Source organism: Phoca vitulina, unplaced genomic scaffold, assembly GCF_004348235.1.
Source record: "Phoca vitulina isolate PV1807 unplaced genomic scaffold, GSC_HSeal_1.0 scaffold16, whole genome shotgun sequence".
Classification (NCBI taxonomy): Eukaryota; Metazoa; Chordata; class Mammalia; order Carnivora; family Phocidae; genus Phoca; species Phoca vitulina.
Window position 1 is genome coordinate 12,953,772 of NW_022589719.1, and position 20,144 is coordinate 12,973,915.

The window sequence follows — 20,144 nt, forward strand, 5'->3', positions numbered from 1 at the left end:
GTATTTGTGGAATTTAAAAGTGCACTAAAATGTTTTCTATTTTATGATTCCTTGTTACCTATTTTGCAGAGTAAGATGACTTGGAATGTGTCAGAGTAACAAATTCTTGCTAAAAGGGTTTTGATTTCTAAATCCAACCATTTTATGAACAGTACAGTATTGATGTTAAGTCAACAGCTATTCAAAATGTCCTTAATTTTTTTTCCCTCTGTCCTTAAAACTCAGTAGGAACCACGGCTGTGGGTTAGAATTCATTTGAACACAGGCTTCTTTTAATCCATAACAGTATTGAGAAGTTGGATTTGTTCCTGATTTCATAACTCCTCAATATGCCATGGAAACAATCAGATGTCCAACAGAGCGATTTGGTGATTTCATATGATGAAAACCATGCTTATGTGCAGTCATGTTGCCAAATGGCAGAAATGGTTCTCATCCCATCAAACTTCCCCAGATGAGGAGCTACAAAGTGGTGTCTCGAATTCACTGGCTCGCATCCTGTTCACGTAGCTGCCTCCCCGAGCTCATGCAAACGCTACTCTGAGGAGGTGTTCCATCATGCTTCACCCTGCCCCAGAATTTCAGATGGCCTTAAATCTACTCAGATTTTATGAAAAAGGTTTCTTTCCCATTCTCTTCAAACATTTCTCTAGTTAGAAATAAAATTTTTTTGTATCAAGAATTATGATTCAAAAATGTCTGGATAAAGTTTTGTTGTAATCTCTGAGGTTGTAATTTGAAAATGACACTCAATTTCTTAAATATACCATTCTAATTTGAGGCAAGAAGGTTTTTTTACCCCCTCAGGATTGGTCATTGTTTGCCACAAAAGCTTAAAGTGGGATTTTAATTGTTCCTTTAAAAACAGAGATATTTTACCTAATTTGAATTTCTAGTTACCTTACACTTAAACTTGATGTTTGTGTTGGTCATGATTACCTTATCTTTTATTTCTGTTTCCCTTTTTCATATAAAACAAATTGATAGTTTAGTTTTATAAAATTCTAGATGCTTTGGGTGAATCTTTTTTCCCTCCAGGTGAAATTACTCAACATTAATTGTTCTCTTCATAAAAGTATCTTTTATACTAAACCCGGTCAGCAATTTGATAATTAGCCTGTAGTTAAAAATCAGATATTTGAATTTTCCAGTTAATCTCTCCTTACCAACAGTGAATATTCTTCCTAAGTGCCTAGTTTGGGGGACTTCTTTTGCTCCGACATACCTAAGGTATATGATAGGATTCTTAATGTATTTCAAGATTGGAATTAATGGGTCTCTTGTGAGATTCTAGGCACAGACATCTTTACAGTTTGAGGAAATAAGACAGTTTCCCTATTAGTCTTGAAAAGAGAACAGTGCAGTTTTTTTTTTTTTAACCATAGACTATGCCATGACTTGCAGTAGTGACTTAATACTTTTAGAATGCCTTGTTAGTACATTACTTACGGCAACAGAAGGACAGAGATGATTTTTAAAAGGGGGTTGCTCACCCCTCACAAACATGTATAAATATTCCAGCTATAGATTGCTTTAAGGGAAGCCCACTGCATTCCAATAGATTTTTCTTAAATATACATGTCTTGAGAATTGCATGTGGTCTCAAAAACATAAGCAAAGATAAGCTTCCTTAAGACAAAATGATCATCTAGGGACCAGTTTTAAAAATGGTTAATGACTGTTGTCTGTAAGAATGCAGTTGCTTCCTGTTTCTTATTCCCGTGCCTTTTGTGCTGATCATATAAAAAGTAGCTATCATTTACCAACTGCACAGGATAGACCGGCCTCTATTATAGTCTTTTTATGTGAATTATCTAATGGAATTTGCACAGTCACCAGTCAGGTAGGTACCCTCCTTACACCCATTGTACAGATGAGGAAACCCGAGGCACAGAGCAGTTACATCATTTGTCTACTCAACTCCAGAGCCTCCCCTCTTAACCACAATGCAGTAGGGCTTCCATAAAAACTCATCACTCTGTATATTTGTCTTCACATGATTGTATGTCCTATACTTCTGATCTCAGGAAGAGGCTGGATGGCAGGTGTCACAAGAATGCTTGCACAGACAACTCAAGCCAAAAATGGACCTGCAGATAAAGGAGGAAAAGACGGGAGTCATGGCTTTAAACAATGCATTTGTTTTCTGAACTCCTGATTTTCCAAAAATGCTAGGGCACCTCTGACAAAAGACTCCATTAGCCCAGCAGTGAACAGGTCAGTCAGTTGGAAGCATGTCATTCTTCCTACTGGGTCTGGAGATCTTGAAGCCAGGCCCAGATTTCTAGTCATTTCTGCCAGATTAGGGAGCATCAGGGGGGATCTGCTCCTTGACAGGTAGAAACAGAAGCACTGGGAGACTGATTTAATTTCTCCAAAGCTGACCGCGTTAGAATCCCTACAGGAAAGGCGGCATATAAAAATAAATGAGTAAATAAATAAAGAAGCACACACACACACACACACACACACACACACACACAAAACACACAGGCAAATCTTAGCCCCAGGACTGAGGGCAGCCTGGATTGTTTGAAAATGTTTGCATAGAGCAGGATGTGTTGGGACCTGCCCTGGAGAGACTCTCAGCTCCAAGGGGTGTGGGAATCACTGTGTTTTGCAGCAACAATTCTTAACCTCTTAGTCCCCCTAACAGCTAAGGGATGAAGCACACTCCTGGCGGTTTCTGTGGCTCACCTGGCTAGTAATTTTCTAGAAGGCGGCACCCCCTTTAGATGAAGGCATGATTTTAGAAAGATGGCCAGACCAGATCTTTAAACTAACTTTGGCATTGAAATGAATTCCTCCCAGTGCATGAAGCAGGTAGAAAAGATAATGTCAGACTGATATTTAAAATAAAAAATACCTCTATTTCAAAGTATTTTTTAAAATGTTATTTTCTGAATAAAAGTCATATAGAAAATAATGAAGTGGTGAGGGGGGGAAAGAAAATGCCCCGCATGTGAATTCTCAGGCAGAATAAAGATCCAAGTGATTTTCCCTCTATCAGGCAAATTAGTAATCCCTTTATGTCGTTGAGGAATCAGCCTTTGCTTCCAGAGGACAAGGAATAATCAAATCATTCGCCAGAAATACTAATGCACCTCCTCAACCTCCATTTGTGGTTGGAATTTTAAAATGTGACAGGAATGGGGTCAGCTAAGCGCCTTGGCTCTGAGGGAGACTCAAACGGAATGTTTGAATTATACCTTTGAAAATGAACGCTCCCCTCTAGAAGTGGAGACCTCCACAGGCTCCTTCCCTTAGGTTTCCCTCCAGCACCTTGTCAAAGCTCCACACCTTGGGGTGCTCACAGAGCCTTCACCGGAAACCCTGAAATGTGGCCGGAGGGTTTGAAAACGTTGAGAAGGATGATTGATCCCTTGATGCCTCTCCGAAGAGGGGACACTGAAGGTTCCACTGTAGTAACCACAATCACCAGTCACCCCAGAGGTGTTCTTCAGGGAAACGTTTGGCAATGTTAGTGGAAAACCAGATGGTTTCGCAATTGAGAAGTAGACATAAACCTACAAAAAGGGATACTATGTCAGGCAAGATTCTGCTGCAGAAAACAGAAAACCTCAAGCCTCTTGAACAGACCAAACATGACTGAGGAGTTAGGCGCTCACCAAATCACCAGAGGGCTGGCAGAATGTTCTGGGAGAGGCTGAGAACAAAACCACAGGGCTGGCCCTGACCAGGGCGGGGGACTGCCTCTAACCCGAGCAGGACGGCAGGAAAGGAGGGGGCTGCCCGGGAGCTCCCAGGGAGCAGACGGACTGTACTCAGTCTGGCATGCACACCAGGGCCTTCACCGCCAGAAGCCCAGGCTCGGGCACAGCCCCCGCCTCACAGAGGGCCACGAGTGAGCGTTGGCCCGTCAGCCTCGGCACTGCAGGAGTGCACGCTGCCAGGAGGTTGCTGAGTGCCCGCCCACCGTCCCCACCACAGGTGCAAGAGAGATGAGAGGAGAATGACCAGGCAGAGCAATATTTGGGAAGCCGTGGGGAGAGCTAGAGGAGGCAAGGATGGCTATGAGGAAGATGAAAGCATCGCCTGGAGCTCGGTCCCCAGCCACCCACTGAAGGCCTGGGTGCGCTGTGTGGTGTGTGACTGGGCATCATTTGCTGGCCTCCCTCGGCGCACAAGGCAGCCAGATCCCTCTGTCCCAGGTGAACAGCGGTTACTAGAAGGGAAGGAGGCTAGAGAATCAGAGCGGTTGTTTGATGGGTTCCATCGCAGAGGAAGGCAATATGATCTGGAAAGCCCTGGCAGCCTGTGGTGGCTTTAGCAAGTCTGGGGCCTTCTACGTAAATATTATTAGCAGAAGTCTCTCCTCCTCACTCCCCACCCCTGCCCCAGCATCTTATGGCTTTGGCCTGATAGTAGAGACTCTCATCAGGAAAGGGCAAGGCTGCCCTAGCACTGCATGATGTGCCCAGTTAAGGGTAGAACCAGCTCTTGGTTTCTTTGGGAGGCAAGTGGTTGGATTTGAGGACTTGGTCCTTCACCGCAAAGGCAACCTGCTTGTTGCCCTCTGAACTTGGTGCTCTTATGTTGACCCTGCCCTCACCACCTTCACCCCCTTAGCATCCCACCCAGAACTGTCTCACATGTGTGCTCCCTGCTCAGCCTTTAATCTTTTCCTCTTGCCTCTGCCAGCTAGCTTAAGCGATTAGTAAGCCTGGCTTGCTATGTCATCTCAAGTTAATGTAGGGGCTTTTAATCCTAAGGAAATAACTAATACTAAGAAGTCAGACTCCCTGGTTGAGCCCAAGGCAAAGAGGTGGAGGGGTTTGGTGGTGAAGGGGGCCTTGTGGTGTAGGCCACATCTCCCCAGGCTGTGGCTGTCCAGATTCTTGCTAACCCCACAGAGATGGATGCCACTTGGCAAGGGGGGCAGGAGGTGGATTCTGGTTGGCAAGTTTGAGAGGGAGTGGGCCAGGTTTCAGGATGGCCTTGTGACCTCACTGGAGCCAGGCCTCCCCTGCAGGCCCAGGACTTCCCTCCCATGCAGGCCGTTTCCCACTGGGCAGGAACCAAACAGCTTCCTCTCTGTTGTAAGCACGCAAGTGCCATCTGCCTGCTCATGTTCTCTGATTCCTGTGCTCTGGGCACCGCCTGCTTCTCGTGGTGCCCGCTTACCCAAATCGCTTCTCCCGGACTCTTGCAGGCCAGGGTCCCCTGTGTGCTGCTCAGGGTAGGGACGCCTGTAGGGGAGGGAAAGAAGCAGCAGTAGGCAGGTAAAAGTTGGGCTATGGTACAGATACTACGAGGCCTCGGCTAAGCTCACATGGCCCTGCAGAGCTGCTCCCAACGTGTGCGAAGCGTCTGGGCTTTTGTGCTCTAGCGCAGACCATCACTGGGCGTCCTTGGGCAAGGCAGCTCTCTTTAGCCAAGGACAATGGCTACTGAGAGGATTGGCATTGCCAATTCCCACCGATGCCCAGGGAAAGCAAACGCAATTCCCAGCTGACCGCTGAGGGCCGGCCCCTGGCAGTGTGCCCAGCAACTGGAGGGAAAGTCCTGTGGTCCTGAGCAGTGCACGCCACACTAGCTCCTCCCAGCCCTGTGTGCTCCCCAGCCCACCTGTGCCCCCAAACCCCTGCAGGAGCCGGGGGCCAGCGGACTGACAAGAATTCCTTGGGAACTGCCATCCCTTTCATTTCTTCTAGCCAGCATTCACTGAGTGCTGGAGCCATTTAGCGTATGTGAATTCAGCAACATGGGCCCTGAAAGACAAAGTGAAAAATTTGAATGTCACCCCAAAATTAGCTTTTGCATATGTTCTATTCATATTGTACATTAGAGATGATCTACTGCTTTTCACGTACTACTCCGTAAGATTGTATACACAGGCCATGTATGCTGTGCCACAGGGTTAATTTAAGGCCTTTCAAAGTTTTACGTTCTCTGATTTTTTTTTTGGTAACTTTCTCTGATTTCTACTTCCTTTGGTGGCGTTAGCATGTAAGCCCCACAGGTGATTTCCCCCGTATTACCTGTGCAGGGCACTCTGGAGAAGAGAAAGATGGATTCACCCGAGCGCTTTTACGCACGAGTAGAGGAGACTGGTGGAAACACATGCAGCCGCTGGGGCAGTGAACTTGGACGGGAGGCCACAGACGCTGGTAGTCCAGTCCTCAGTCCTCACCACTCAGGAAGCCGCCAAACAGCGGCCAGAGGAGTCCTTCTAAAACACATAGCCTTGTGGCAAATCCGTTGGTAGCTCCCCACAGCTCTCGGGTTAAAATTAAACCCTCAGCTCCCAGCTCAGGACACATCTGCTTTGGCTGGCCCGGGCACGCCCTTCTAGCGGATGCTTGCCGTGCCCTCACCCACCCTTGGCTCGGGCCCCACACGCCCTTCCCATGTTTGTCATGTGGACTCAATCTCCGTGTCTTTGCCTGTGTTCATCCCTCTGCTCAAGACATCCCTTCGCACCTACTTCATGCAGCCACCGTTTCTCAGTCTCAGCACTGTTGGTTTGGGGGCTAGATAATTCTTTGTGTGGCGGGGGAAGAGGGGGCTGTCCTGTGCGTTGTAGGATGTTTAACAGCATCCCTGGCCTCTCCCACCGGCTACCGTAGCAGCTCCAAAGTTGTGACAACATGTTTCCAGACGTTACCCTGGGGGCAAGCCCGCTCTGGGTTGAGGACCGGTGATCCAGACAATGCTTGCAGAGCTCAGTCTAAACATTTTCTCCCCCAGAATCTTTTCCTTGACCCCATATCTGTGGGGCTGACTTAGGCACCTGTCCTTGGTGCACCAGTAGCACGTGGGACTCACTCCCATCAAAGCCCTTACTCCCGGGCTTCCATCTGTAGATTTACTTGTGTTGTTTTCCCCGTTTGACTCCTCAAGGACAGGAATCATGTTTTATTCATCCTGGAAACCTCAGCACTCGGAATAGGAACCGGCGCATAGTAAATTCTGTGTCTCTATTTGTTGAGCAAATGAGCAAACAAGTGTGTCAGCCAGAAGAGGTGACTCTATAGCTGAGACTTGAACATATAGGGCGGATTTATAACCCCGAGCCATATAAACATATGATTTGGCTGCTTATCAAATCAGTGTAGGCAAATGTATGTTACTGTTTGAAGTTCTGTCTAAATAGTGGTTATTGGTTGGGACGTTTGGGCTAACATAACAGAAAACCCAACCCGAATGAAATGATCTTAAATCATGAAGGGAAGGTATTGGGTACAATAAATCCAGGCATGGTCTGACTGGGGCTCCAGTTCAATCCCCTCTGCATTGTGCGGCACCGTCCTTAGGCGTCGGCTTCATCCGCTCTACTGGGAAGTGGCTGCAGGAGCCTGGGCCCCACATCTACATACTACATGGACCAATGAAAGAGAGAATTTCTCCTTTCCAGCCATGAAACAAAGTTTATGGGTTTTGCTCTAACTGAGCCTCCGAAGGTCAAGTACCCACCCCGTGTATCCATCACTGCAGCAGTGGGGGTGGGAGGCTTACACTGGTGAGTTTAACCCAGTCAGACCTTACCGAGGGAGCTGGGGCAGGAGTGGATGCGGGCCGAGGCCATTACAGTATCCGCTACCCCGGGAACACTGGTGGTTGGGCCTCTTAAGGAGCAACACCAGTGTAACCCTCCATGTCGCTCGTTCCACCAGTCACCTGTCATCTTTAGCTGGCCCTCCATAAAGGGAGAGTTGAGTGCGGTGAAGAGCCAGTGGGCTCGGGAAGGCCCGGCTACAGTGAGAGGTTGTGTTTTAGGGGCAGATAGAGGGAGAACGAGGGATTTTGTGAGTCTGGCTGGCTTTTTCTTTTTTTTAAAGATTTTATTTATTTGACAGAGACACAGCGAAGAGAGAGAACACAAGCAGGGGTAGTGGGAGAGGGAGAAGCAGGCTCCCCGCGGAGCAGGGAGCCCGATGCGAGACTCGATCCCAGGACCCTGGGATCATGACCTGAGCCGAAGGCAGGCGCTTAACGACTGAGCCACCCAGGCGCCCCCTGGCTGGCTGGCTGGCTAGCTGGCTTTTTCAAGACCCGAAAGGAGAAAGAGCAGATCTGAGTGGGCGCTGGGGAGGGCCTATTTTGTTACAGAATGGGGTCGGCTCTCAAAACTGACCTTCTGTCCCCTCCCTGCCCACGGCGCCAGCTCAGCTAGGAGGAGGAGAAAAAGCAGGGGATGGCTCCCCCTCAGAAGCGCCCAGTGAAATAGCTTCGCATGAGCCAAAGCCTTCCTTATGTGCTTACTTTCAGGTTGAATCCTTTTTAAAAGATATTTGTAATTAATTGACTGTGGCTCATGCCTCGTTCTCAACGTTAACAAGCAGTGCTGTTTAATGGTCAGGTTCGTGGCCTCTGGAGCTTGGCTGCCCTCAAATTCCAGCTCAGCCACTTCCTAGCAGCGTGAATTTGGTTTACTCCACCTCTCCGTGCTTTAGTTTTCTCATCTAGGAAATGGGGATGCAAAGGGCACATGCCTTATAGGGTTGTTACAAGAATTGAGTGAGTTAATGCGGGTAAAGCACATAGAAAACATCCAGTGACCGTTAGCTGTTTTCACTGTGGCTAACAGATTCCATGAGGGAGAGAGGGATACTATTTTTTGTTTCTTTTCCATCCCAGCACTCTAGACATGTCAAGACTGCTAGGAATTTTGTCACACATTGTGATATTGTGATTTATAATAAGAAATATATATATTTGGTTTCCGTGCACTATTCTTGGCACAGAGCTCCAAAAACCCTCGGAATTTCCTAAGTGATGAGCATATTAAAGTGTCTTTTGTTATGTTAATGAGGTGACTGGGAAAGCACCTAAGGATAGGGGCTGGTAGCACACAGAGCCAACGATGAACATGATTAGGGGGTGGGAACTTTCAGTGAAATTTGCAATTTTGCTAAGATTTTTAAAAATTCCATTTGCATGCCGATTGCAGAAAAGAAGTCACCAAACCATGAATTTGAACCCTCCTACCTGTTCTGAAGGGTACCAGTCTCCCTTAATTGTCAGAGAAGTTCTTGAGAGGTAGGCTCAGGAGGAAGCGGCTGCCTGCACTTGGGCCCTGATAGCCCTGCAAGGGGAAGTGGAAACTCCCTGGACTGTGGTTTCCAAAAGCAGCTTTGTACACATGTCTCTGCATCCTTGGTCAAAGCTGGCATCATATGGAGAGAAGCAGCCCTATTTTGTGTTGCCCAAAGGACCCTGTTTGGTGGAGAGAAAAATGGACATGGAGCCAGATCAAGGCATCATGGCCAGATGGCCCAGAAATGGATCTTGCTGAACCCTCCACTTGGTATCGGGGCCCTTGCTGTGAAGTTGTAGAAATTGTTCAGAATCTGTTCTCCTTGGGGCGCCTGGGTGTCTCAGTCATTAAGCGCCTGCCTTCAGCTCAGGTCACGATCCCAGGGTCCTGGGATCGAGTCCCACATCGGGCTCCTTTCTCCGCGGCAAGCCTGCTTCTCCCTCTCCCACTCCCCTTGCTTGTGTTCCCTCTCTCACTGTGCCTCTCTCTGTCAAAAAATAAATAAAATCTTAAAAAAAAAAAAAAAAAGAGAATCTGTTCTCCTTGCTGAATGGGGAGCTGTGATTAGCACGGAGCTGAAAATCAGGGCCTTGGGCAAATTCTTGTACTCCGTAAGTGGAGAACCCCGGTGAGGCAATGTGATGTTGTACACACTCGTGTGTCCTGGAAAGGATGGCCTTGTAAGACATCTATCCATTCTGGGGCTCATAACTCAAGAAATTCTGGAATAAATGGCCTCAAAGATGTGAAAATGTTGGGGTTCGGAGCGAATGGTCGAGGAAGAATTCTTGAGACATCTTCAGTGCAAGAAGGGGGTTTTATTAATGCACTAAGACAGGACCCATGGGCAGAAAGAGCTGCATTGGGGTCATGAGCAGTGGCCCATTATAGACTTTATAGTTGGGGAGTGGTTAGGGACAGCATAAGTCTCTAAGGAATTTGGAAGCAAGGTTTCCAGGACCTTGAGGGGCTAGCTGTTGTTAGGAAAAGGTCATTTATTACTGTCTAGTAAAACTTTAGTCATGAGACCCTTCAGATGTGTATCAGAGGGCCATATGCTTGGAGGATGATTGATAGCATATATGTTGGGGGATAGAGATAAAGGAAGCTTCCAAAGGAATGTTTATATGTTAAAGGAGGCTTACAGGATCTTGGAGATCAGGATAATGTTAAGCTCAAGTATTAACATCGAGACAGCTGAGTTCCTAGAGAAAGGTCACTCTGCCTGTCTCAGGGACTTGTCAATGGGCTGTAAGTTGTAAGCAAATTTAATTTTTTTCTTTTGCCTGTGTTCGCCACATCATCAAGAGCCCTTCATCCCTCCTCTTCAACTCCACTCTAGATAAGGCTGTCTAATGTGGTGTCTAAATGTGGTGGCATCTCTTAGGAGATGGGGCCCCCCAAACGTGGGGTGACAATTGGGTAGAAGCCGGTGGCGTGAAAGATTTCACCTGAGACAGAACAAAGGAGATAGAATACTGAGCACACAGCAAGGGAGAAGGCAAGGGAGTGGAGGGCAGGACAGCAGAGGAGAGACTGTGTGCCACGAGGCAGTGGGTGGGGGCCATTTTGAAAGGGGGAAGATGGGGAGGTATGGCGACATATGGACATATGGAATTTTCCCGTTTTTGGCAACTGTGCCTAGTTGTAAGTAGCCCATTGGTCAGTTAGGGCCAATGGGTATTTTGAGGTGAGTCACCTGCTGGGCCTGTCCGGATTCAGCCAGGGGGTTTCTGTGAGCCTTTTCTACATTCCGTCGCTCAAGCCTGTTTGCCTAAAAGCATTTTCTACATCTAATTCATTTTAGACACTTGGCAATGTCTTTTCCTGGTAGAGGCTTTTGAGCAGAAATCCTCCAGGCTCTCTTTTAAGATGAATTTCCATTTATTCATTCAACTAGTATGTATTAAAGTCCTACTGTTTGCTATTCTGGGTTGCAGCAGAACACATGACAAAGTCCCTGACCTCGAGGAGCTTATATTCCAGTAGGAAGAAAAAGTAATAAACACCCGAGCACATAGATGTTCAGCGCAATGTCAGAAATGCTGTGGGGGAGCATAAAGCAGGGCGAGACAATGGAGAAAAACAGGAAGCCCTTTTTATAGGTTGGCCCCGGGGAAGGCTCTTGGGGGGGGCGGTGACTTCTGAGCAGAGACCAGAAATGAGGGAGCTAGCCAGGCTAGCTCTTGGGGGAAAAGCATTTGGGCAGAAGGAACGGCAAGTGGGAGGGCCCAGAGGACAACGCATGCCTAGGGAGCTCAGAGAACATCAAGGAGACCCAAGTAGCAAGATGCCCCTTCTTGGTAAAGGTCTCAGCTTTGACTCCTTCCTTTGTTTCATCCCCACACCTCATCTTTCAGCAAGTCCTGTCAGCTCTCTTCCAAAATATCTCTAGAGCTCGTCCATACCTTCTTTGTCCACCCTAATTCAAGCCCCTGCTGTTTCTCCTTACCTGGATTACTGCAAGAGCCTTCTAACTCACTTTCTGTAAATTCCAATCACATTTCTCCCATGCTTAAAATTCTTCAAGAGCTTCACATTGCCCCTTGAAAGCCCTCCAGCCTTCTTACCATGGCCTTCAAGACTCTATGTGATCTGGCCTGCCATTCTAGCCCCGTCTTCTGATACGTGGGGCTCCAGCCACACGGTTCATGTGTTAGTCAGCTCAGGCTGCCCTAACAAAGTGCCACGGACCTGGTGACTTAAAACAACTGAAATTTATTTTCTCACAGTTCCAGAGGCTGGACATCTAAGATCAAGGTTGGTTCCTTCTGGGGGTTGTGAGGGAAGGATCTGTTCCAGGCTTTTCCCCTTGCATTCTAGATGGCTGTCTTCTCCCTATCTTCATACTGTCTTCCCTCTTCACATGCCTGTGTCGGAATCTCCTCTTCTTATAGGGACACCAGTCATATTGAATTAGGCCCTACTCTAATGGCCTTATTTTAACTTCATTACCCGTGCAAAGACCTTATCTCCAAATACAGTTTCATTCGAAATTACTAGGGTTAGGACTTCAACATATGAATTTGAGGGGTTCACAATTCAGCCCATAGCAGCCCACCTTTCTCTTTCTCAAATACTACAAGCTCTTTCCCATCTCGGGACTTTATCATAAGCTTCCCTGTGATCTTCACATGGCTAACCCCTTCTCCTTCAGGTCTTCAAAATGTCACCTCTTCAGAGAGGCCTTCCCTGACCATCCCCGTAGTACGAGCTATGTTGCCCAAGTCATTTTGTTTTGTTTTATTAAGGCAAAATTTATATAGGATAAAATGTAGAGGTCTTTAGTATACAGCTGGATGAGCGTTGACACATGTATGTACCCTTATAACCACCAGTCCAATCAAAATATAGGACATTTTTATCACCTTCTGAAGGCACTCCGTCTACACCATGCCCCCCACTGGCAACCACTTTTCTGATATCTACCCTCATACTTTTACCTATTCTTGGACTTCATATAAATGGCATTATTTGGTATGTACTCTTCTGTGTCTTCATATAATGGCATTATTTGGTATGTACTATTCTGTGTCTGACTTCTTTTGCTCAGAATTCACCTGTGTTGGGACGCCTGGGTAGTGCAGTCGGTTAAGCATCCAACTCTTGGTTTCGTCTCAGGTCATGATCTCCGGGTCATGATTTCAGGTTTGTGAGATTGAGCCCCACATCAGACTCCATGTTCAGTGTGGAGTCTGCGTAAGACTCACTCTGCCCCTCCCCTCTGCTCTCTCTCTTTCTCTCTCTCTAAATAAATCTTTAAAAAAAAAAAGAATTCACCTATGTTGTTGCATGTATCTGTCATTTATTTTTTTTTTATCACTGAGTACTATTGTGTTGTATTCTGTTGTATAAATATACCACTATTACCACTATTTGTCTACCATCCTGTTATTGGACATTTGGGTTGTTTCCAGTTTGAAGCTACCAGAAAACACTACTATAAATATTTTCATATTTTATGAACATATATGCTATTGTCTGAATGTTTGCATTCCCCCCCCCCAATTTTTTAAAGATTTTTACTTATTTATTTGAGAGAGAGAGCAGAGCAAAAGAGAGAGCACGAGGTGGGGAGAGGCAGAGGGAGAAGGAGAAGCAGGCTCACCACCAAGCAGGGCTATCCCAGGATGTTGGGATCATGACCTGAGCTGAAGGCAGACACTTAACCAACTGAGCCACCCAGGTTCCCCCAACTTTTTTAAAGATTTGCATCCCCCCAAATTTATGTGTTCAAATCCTAACCTCTGATGTGTTGGTATTAGGCGGTGGGGCCCTTGGGAAGTGATGAGGTCAGAAGTGTGGAGCCCTCATGAACGGGATTAGTACCCTTAGATGAGAGACCCCAGAGATCTCCCTGACCCCTTCTTCCACCCCTTCCGAGGTCTGTAACCCAGAAGAGGACCCTCACTCAACCATGTGGCATCCTCAGACTTCCAGCCTCCAGAACTCTGAGAAAGACATTTCTGTTATTTATAAGCTAACCGGTCTGTGGCATTTTGTTCTGGCAAACTGAATGGGCCAGGACAATATGTTTTCATTTATCTTGGATAAATCCGTAGGAGTGGCATCTCTGGGTCATGAGGTGTACGTTCAACTTTCTAAGGAATGACAAATAGGTCTACGAGGTATGTGTGCTATTTGACCCTCCCTCCAACAGTATGCCAGTTCTGATGTCACTCCTCAACCTCACCAACATTTGCTGTTATTAATCTTCTTAATTTTAGCCATTCCAGTGACTGTAAAATGATATAACCTCCCTAATTACTACCGGTGTTGAGCACTTCCTCATGTGTTTATGGGACATGTTATGTATCTTCTTTTATTGATGATGACTGTTCCAGCCATTTGCCCAATTTTTTTTATTTTTTTATTAACATATAATGTATTATTTGTTTCAGGGATACAGGTCTGTGATTCATCAGTCTTACACAATTCACAGCGCTCACCACAACACATACCCTCCCCAATGTCCATCACCCAGCCACCCCATCCCTTCCACCCTCCTCCACTCCAGCAACCCTCAGTTTGTTTCCTGAGATTAAGAGTCTCTTATGGTTTATCTCCCTCTCTGGTTTCATCTTGTTTCATTTTTCCCTCCCTTCCCCTATGCTCCTCTGTCTTGTTTCTCAAAATCCTCATATCAGTGAGATCATATGATACTTATCTTTCTCTGATTGACTTATTTCACTTAGCATAATACCCTCTAGTTCCATCCACATCGTTGCAAATGGCAAGATTTCATTTTTTGATGGCTGCATAATGTTTCATATATATATATATATATACACCACATCTTCTTTATCCATTCATCTGTTGATGGACATCTAGGCTCTTTCCATAGTTTGGCTATTGTGGACATTGCTGCTATAAACGTTGGGGTGCATGTGCCCCTTCGTATCACTACATTTGTATCTTTGGGGTAAATACCCAGTAGTGCAATTGCTGGGTCATAGGGTAACTCTATTTTCAACTTTTTGAGGAACCTCCATGCTGTTTTCCAGAGTGGCTGCACCAGCTTGCTTCCCACCAACAGTGTAGGAGGGTTCCCCTTTCTCCGCATGCTCACCAACATCTGTCGTTTCTGACTTGTTAATTTTAGCTGTTCTGACTGGGGTGAGGTGGAGCACTTTTTCATGTGTCTGTTGGCCATTTGGATGTCTTCTTTGCAGAAATGTCTGTTCATGTGTTCTGCCCATTTCTTGATTGGATTAGTTTTTTTTGGGTGTTGAGTTTGATAAGTTCTTTATAGATTTTGTATATTAGCCCTTTATCTGATATGTCATTTGCAAATATCTTCTCCCATTCTGTCGGTTGTCTTTTGGTTTTGTTGACTGTTTCCTTTGCTGTGCAAAAGCTTTTTATCTTGATGAAGTCCCAATAGTTCATTTTTGCCCTTGCTTCCCTTGCCTTTGGCGATGTTTCTAGGAAGAAGTTGCTGCGGCTGAGGTTGAAGAGGTTGCTGCCCGTGTTCTCCTCAAGGATTTTGATGGACTCCTGTCTCACATTTAGGTCTTTCATCCATTTTGAGTCTATTTTTGTGTGTGGTGTAAGGAAATAGTCCAGTTTCATTCTTCTGCATGTGGCTGTCCAATTTTCCCAACACCATTTGTTGAAGAGACTGCCTTTTTTCCATTGGACATTCTTTCCTGCTTTGTCAAAGATTAGTTGACCATAGTGTTGAGGGTCCATTTCTGGGCTCTGTATTCTGTTCCATTGATCTATGTGTCTGTTTTTGTGCCGGTATCATACTGTCTTGATGATGACAGCTTTGTAATAGAGCTTGAAGTCCAGAATTGTGATGCCACCCATTTGCCCAATTTTTTTTTCCAATAAAACTTTATTTACAAAAATCATTGATGAGCCATAGTTTGCAGAACCTGTTTTTATGCATAGGATTTGTGACAAATCATTACCATTTCCTCAAGTCTAGGCCTCAAACTGTAACTTAAACTTCCTGAAAGCACAAAAGCCCATGGTTCCGTACAAAATACACAGTGTGTTTTAGGACTGTCGCCAATCCTGTCATAATGCAGTGTTTTAACTTTGAACAGTTGCCTATTTTTTATTTATTTATTTATTTTAATAGGCATTTCTTTTATGTTATGTTAATCACCATACATTACATCATTAGTTTTTGATGTAGTGTTCCATGATTCATTGTTTGTGTACAACATCCAGTGCTCCATTCAGTACATGCCCTCTTTAATACCCATCACCAGGCTAACCCATCCCCCCACCCCCCTCCCCTCTAAAAACCTCAGTTTGTTTCTCAGAGTCCATAGTCTCTCATGGTTCGTCTCCCCTTCCAATTTCCCCCCCTTCATTTTTCCCTTCCTGCTATCTTCCTTTTTTTTTTTTTTTAAACATATAATGTATTATTTGTTTCAGAGGTACAGGTCTGTGATTCAACAGTCTTACACAATTCACAGTGCTCACCATAGCACTTACACTCCCCAATGTCTATCATCCAGCCACCCCATCCCTCCCACCCCCACCACTCCAGCAACCCTCATTTGTTTCCTGAGATTAAGAATTCCTCATATCAGTGAGGTCATATGATACATGTCTTTCTCTGACTGACTTATTTCGCTCAGCATAATACCCTCCATTTGCCCAATTTTTAAATTGAGTTGTCTTTTTGTTCTTTATATATAGGAATTCCATATATATTCTGGTTACAAATCCTAGCATTTTCTCCTGGTCCATGATTTGTCCTTTCATTAGGTGTCTGATAGAAAAGTAGTTTTTAGTTTTGGGTTTGTTTTTTTTTTTTTTAAAGAGTTTATTTACTTGAGAGAGAGAGAGAGCACGAGGTGGGTGGGGAGGCAGAGGGAGAGGGAGAAGCAGGCCCCCTGCTGGGCACAGAGCCCAATGTGGGGCTCCATCCCAGGACCCTGAGATCATGACCTGAGCCCAAGGCAGACCCTTAACCAACTGAGCCACCCAGGCACCCCAGAAAACTAGTTTATAGTGTTGATGAAGTCTTAGGGCTATAGAATCTGCTCCAGGACCAGGCAGTAGGACTGAGCTGTGTCCTGAGCCGTGTCCTGTGTTGGAATACTTTCTAGAAAGAAGGTACTTGGGGGTCCCAGCAGGGCTGTCATTTCCTTCAGGTTTGTTCTGTAGTATTTCAAAGTGAAGCTGAAGTCACATGGATACTTAGTCCCTGTGTGAGCCATCCTGGTGTGCTCTTTTGAAAAAAACCCTGAAAGGGTCACAGCTTCTCACTCTTTCCGGTAGGCACCAGAGCTCAAGCCCCAAGTGGGTTCAGGTGTGGAGAAGAAATGGCCTTAATTTCCTCTAAATACCTGTGGCCTTTGCTGCTGAATGATGAAATACTCTAAGAGTCCAAGATCTTCAATATGGGCATATCCTCTGACCCCATAATTCCACTTCTAGGGGTTTAACCTGAGGTTGAATCTATGGTTATGTGCAGAGTGTCATTCACAAGTGTACTTATTTCGGCTTTGTTTCTACGGCAAGATACTAGGACATCACCTACAATAGGGGACTGTTACATATAGCCTGAAAACTCCGTATAGCAGAATGCTATGAAATCATTTAAAGTTATTCCCTAAAATACATATATTTACTGGCAGAGACATTTCACAATATTGTATAAAAAGGGTTTCAAAATATTATATACAGTCCCATTTTATAAAAAACGTTATGTATGTATATATATGCATACATATATATGTATGTATGTTTGTATATTCTGTTTATAAAAGCATGACCCAGATGGCTCAGTTTGAGTGCTGTGTCAACAAAAGTAATTTTTAAATACTTCTATTCCTTTACTTATATTTTTCATATACATGAAGGTGATTATATCATGCCCAGTAAGACTTATAAAATTCCCTTAATTCCTCTCCCGTTCATATGTCATAGCTGCTTCGGCACCTCTCTCCAAAATCCCACTTAAAAATCCTGCAGCCCACACCCTTCTGCCTGTTTGTTCTCCCCTACTTCCTATTTTCCATCACAATAGCTGGAGAATCTGTGTGGCCAATGCTGGGCCCTCCTTGAAAGGGGGGGGGCTGTGGATGTTGGTGGGGGGGGGGTTGGCAAGGCTCCAGCATTGATAATCTCCTTTTATTTCATATGCATAGAAAACATGTGGAAGGATATGCACAAAGGCCAAAATGTTAACAGTAGTTATTTCTGGCAGTAGGATTAGAGTGGATTTTAATTATCTTCTTTTTGCTTATCTGTGTTTTCTAATTTCCTACCATGATCGGACATTCCCTGATTAATTTTTTAGAATTTTTATTGAAGTCCATCTTGATTAACTTATAAAAATAGTTTTTTAAAAAAAATAGTTCCCCAGTACTTCAGGAGGTTGGAGAAGCAAGTATGGTAAACTTCAAGTTAAAGAGGTTTAAAAATAAATTCTCTGTCCCAGACACAGCCCCCAACATTATACCCAAGTCAACCACCAGCCAACACTGGGAGGTTTGTCTTTGCTCCTGTCTCCCCCTTTTTGTCAAATAAAAACAAAAGGTATTTTCAGAAATGTGCAAATTAGAGAGAAAGGCTTGGGGCAAGTTAAGCAAGTTAAGCCAGTATAGACATGATATGCCTTATCTGGAAGATGGGTACAACCATATGGTCCTCAGGGATGGGTGAAGTGACACATGTGGAAAACCCAGGACAAGGCTGGCTCATGACAGGTCCTCAAGTAGATTTGAGCACCTGCTATGTTAAGTTCTGTCCCTCATCAGACGAGTCTTGGTTCCAGCTTTGGGCTCAGCCCTGGATTGGAGGCTGTGGATATAAGCCTAAGACAGAGGCTCAGCCCTGTAGGCACTCCCAATCTATGGAATGAGACAGATAACAACAATTATGATAGCAGCTAGTAATTTTTAAATGCTCATGTGCCAGACACTCTTAGAAGAGCTTTATATGTATATATTGATGTTTTCCATCTTTCTAGGAGTCTATGAGATTATCTCAGTAATTATTTTATAGTCTGTCCTCCTGGTCACAGATGGTCTGTTTGTCCTTCTGTCAAAGCCCATATCTGCAGTATGGTAATCTATCTGTTTAGATATGTACAATGGGTAACAGTTTGGGGCTGGAATCAGACTCTCTGAGTTCAAATTCCAGCTCTGCCAATTACAGGCAACATATTCAATACCCCAATTTCTTCACCTATAAAATAAGGACAATCAGAGTTGCTACCTCATAGGTTACTGAGAGAAAAAGGGTGAGGGGCGCCTGGCTGGCTCAGTTGGTAGAGCACGCAACTCTTGATCTCAGGGTCGCGAGTTTGAGCCCCACATTGGGTGTAGAGATTTTAAATAAATAAACTTAAAAAAGAAAAAGGAAAGAAAAAGAGTGAATATATATAAAGCACTCTGGACAGTGTCTGGCACATAAGCTGTGAATAAATGTTATCTGCTATGATTCTTGCTGTTGTCTTTGTCCTTTGTCTCCTCCTATAGACTGGGAGCTTCTTGAGGGCTGGCTCACCATCTTATTAATTGCTGTATCCACAACTCCCAACCCAGGGCCTCGTTGAAATAATAATTGTCTATTAAGTAAAAGAGCAAATGTATCACTGCTCACATGTTTCAAGGTGGGGAAGGAAGTTGGGCAGGGGTATGAGTAGACATGAGATTACTTCATGAGTAGACATGAGATTCCCCCAAGAATGATAGTAGGAGGACCTCGGGCCTTCCTGGAGCAGATAGAGTCCAAGAAACAGTAAATGTGAGAACCAGAAGGTCCTTCCCAGATCAAAGTTCAGCTCCCCCATTTGACAGATGAGGAGCCTGAGGCTTAGGGAGTTCATGTGACTTGCCTGTGGTCATACAGCTCATCAGCATTGGAGTGAATGTGTCAGGGAATGTGGGCCCTTTATCCTAACCTCAGGTTCTACCCCATGGGCAACTGGACAGAATTTCTTATTGGTTTAATTTCACAAAGTTTTTTTTTAATATGCTAAGCTCCTAAGAGACAGAGGTGAAATGGGCTCAGGGAGCATCCAGATTTGGGCAAGATGGACATTAAATAAGCAAATACAAGTGTGAGGAGGGGGAAGCCCAGGGTATAATGACAGTTTGTCTTGTTTCCATCGGTAGATGTCAAGAGACTGAAAAACCAAGTGAGAACAGTGGGAAAACAGGAGGAGGCTGGAGCAATCCTATTGAGGTCACTTGGGGTATAACTCTGGACCCTCCAGCTAAAGTGAAGCCCCCTCCCATACGAAATGGAAACTCTGGGGTGGGAAGCAGAGGTTGACTTCTGTTGGGGTGTTATGGGGTGGACGCAGTGGGAACCTGGAGAAAATGTCTCCACCTCATCATCAAAGATCGTATTTCCCCCACCAACCTTAGAGAACCCCCAAGCCAGCACAGCCCCGCCCCAGGGCTCCTGGAAGAGTGGCAGAGCAGGGACTTAGTTGTTGCTCACAAGTATATTTTTGCCCTGCTTAAGGCACAACTATAAATTCACATAATTGATCCACCAATATGACTGGAAATGCATAGGACAGCTCAGGGGTGGGAAAAATCATAGCTCATCCCAGTGCCATTAATCTTCCACCTGGGAGTAGTTTAGCATTAAGCATCCATTATTTATTAGGGAGACGGGGATGTAGGGAGGAAGGGCAGTGTTTGGGTAGCAAACAGCATTG

The 20,144-nt window shown here is 45.2% G+C and overlaps 1 protein-coding gene across 1 annotated transcript in view; it reads left to right on the forward strand.

Moving 5' to 3' along the window:
* Positions 1-20,144, forward strand: part of KIAA1549L (KIAA1549 like) — a 268,932-nt gene that overhangs the window by 215,861 nt on the left and 32,927 nt on the right. The window lies entirely within an intron of this gene.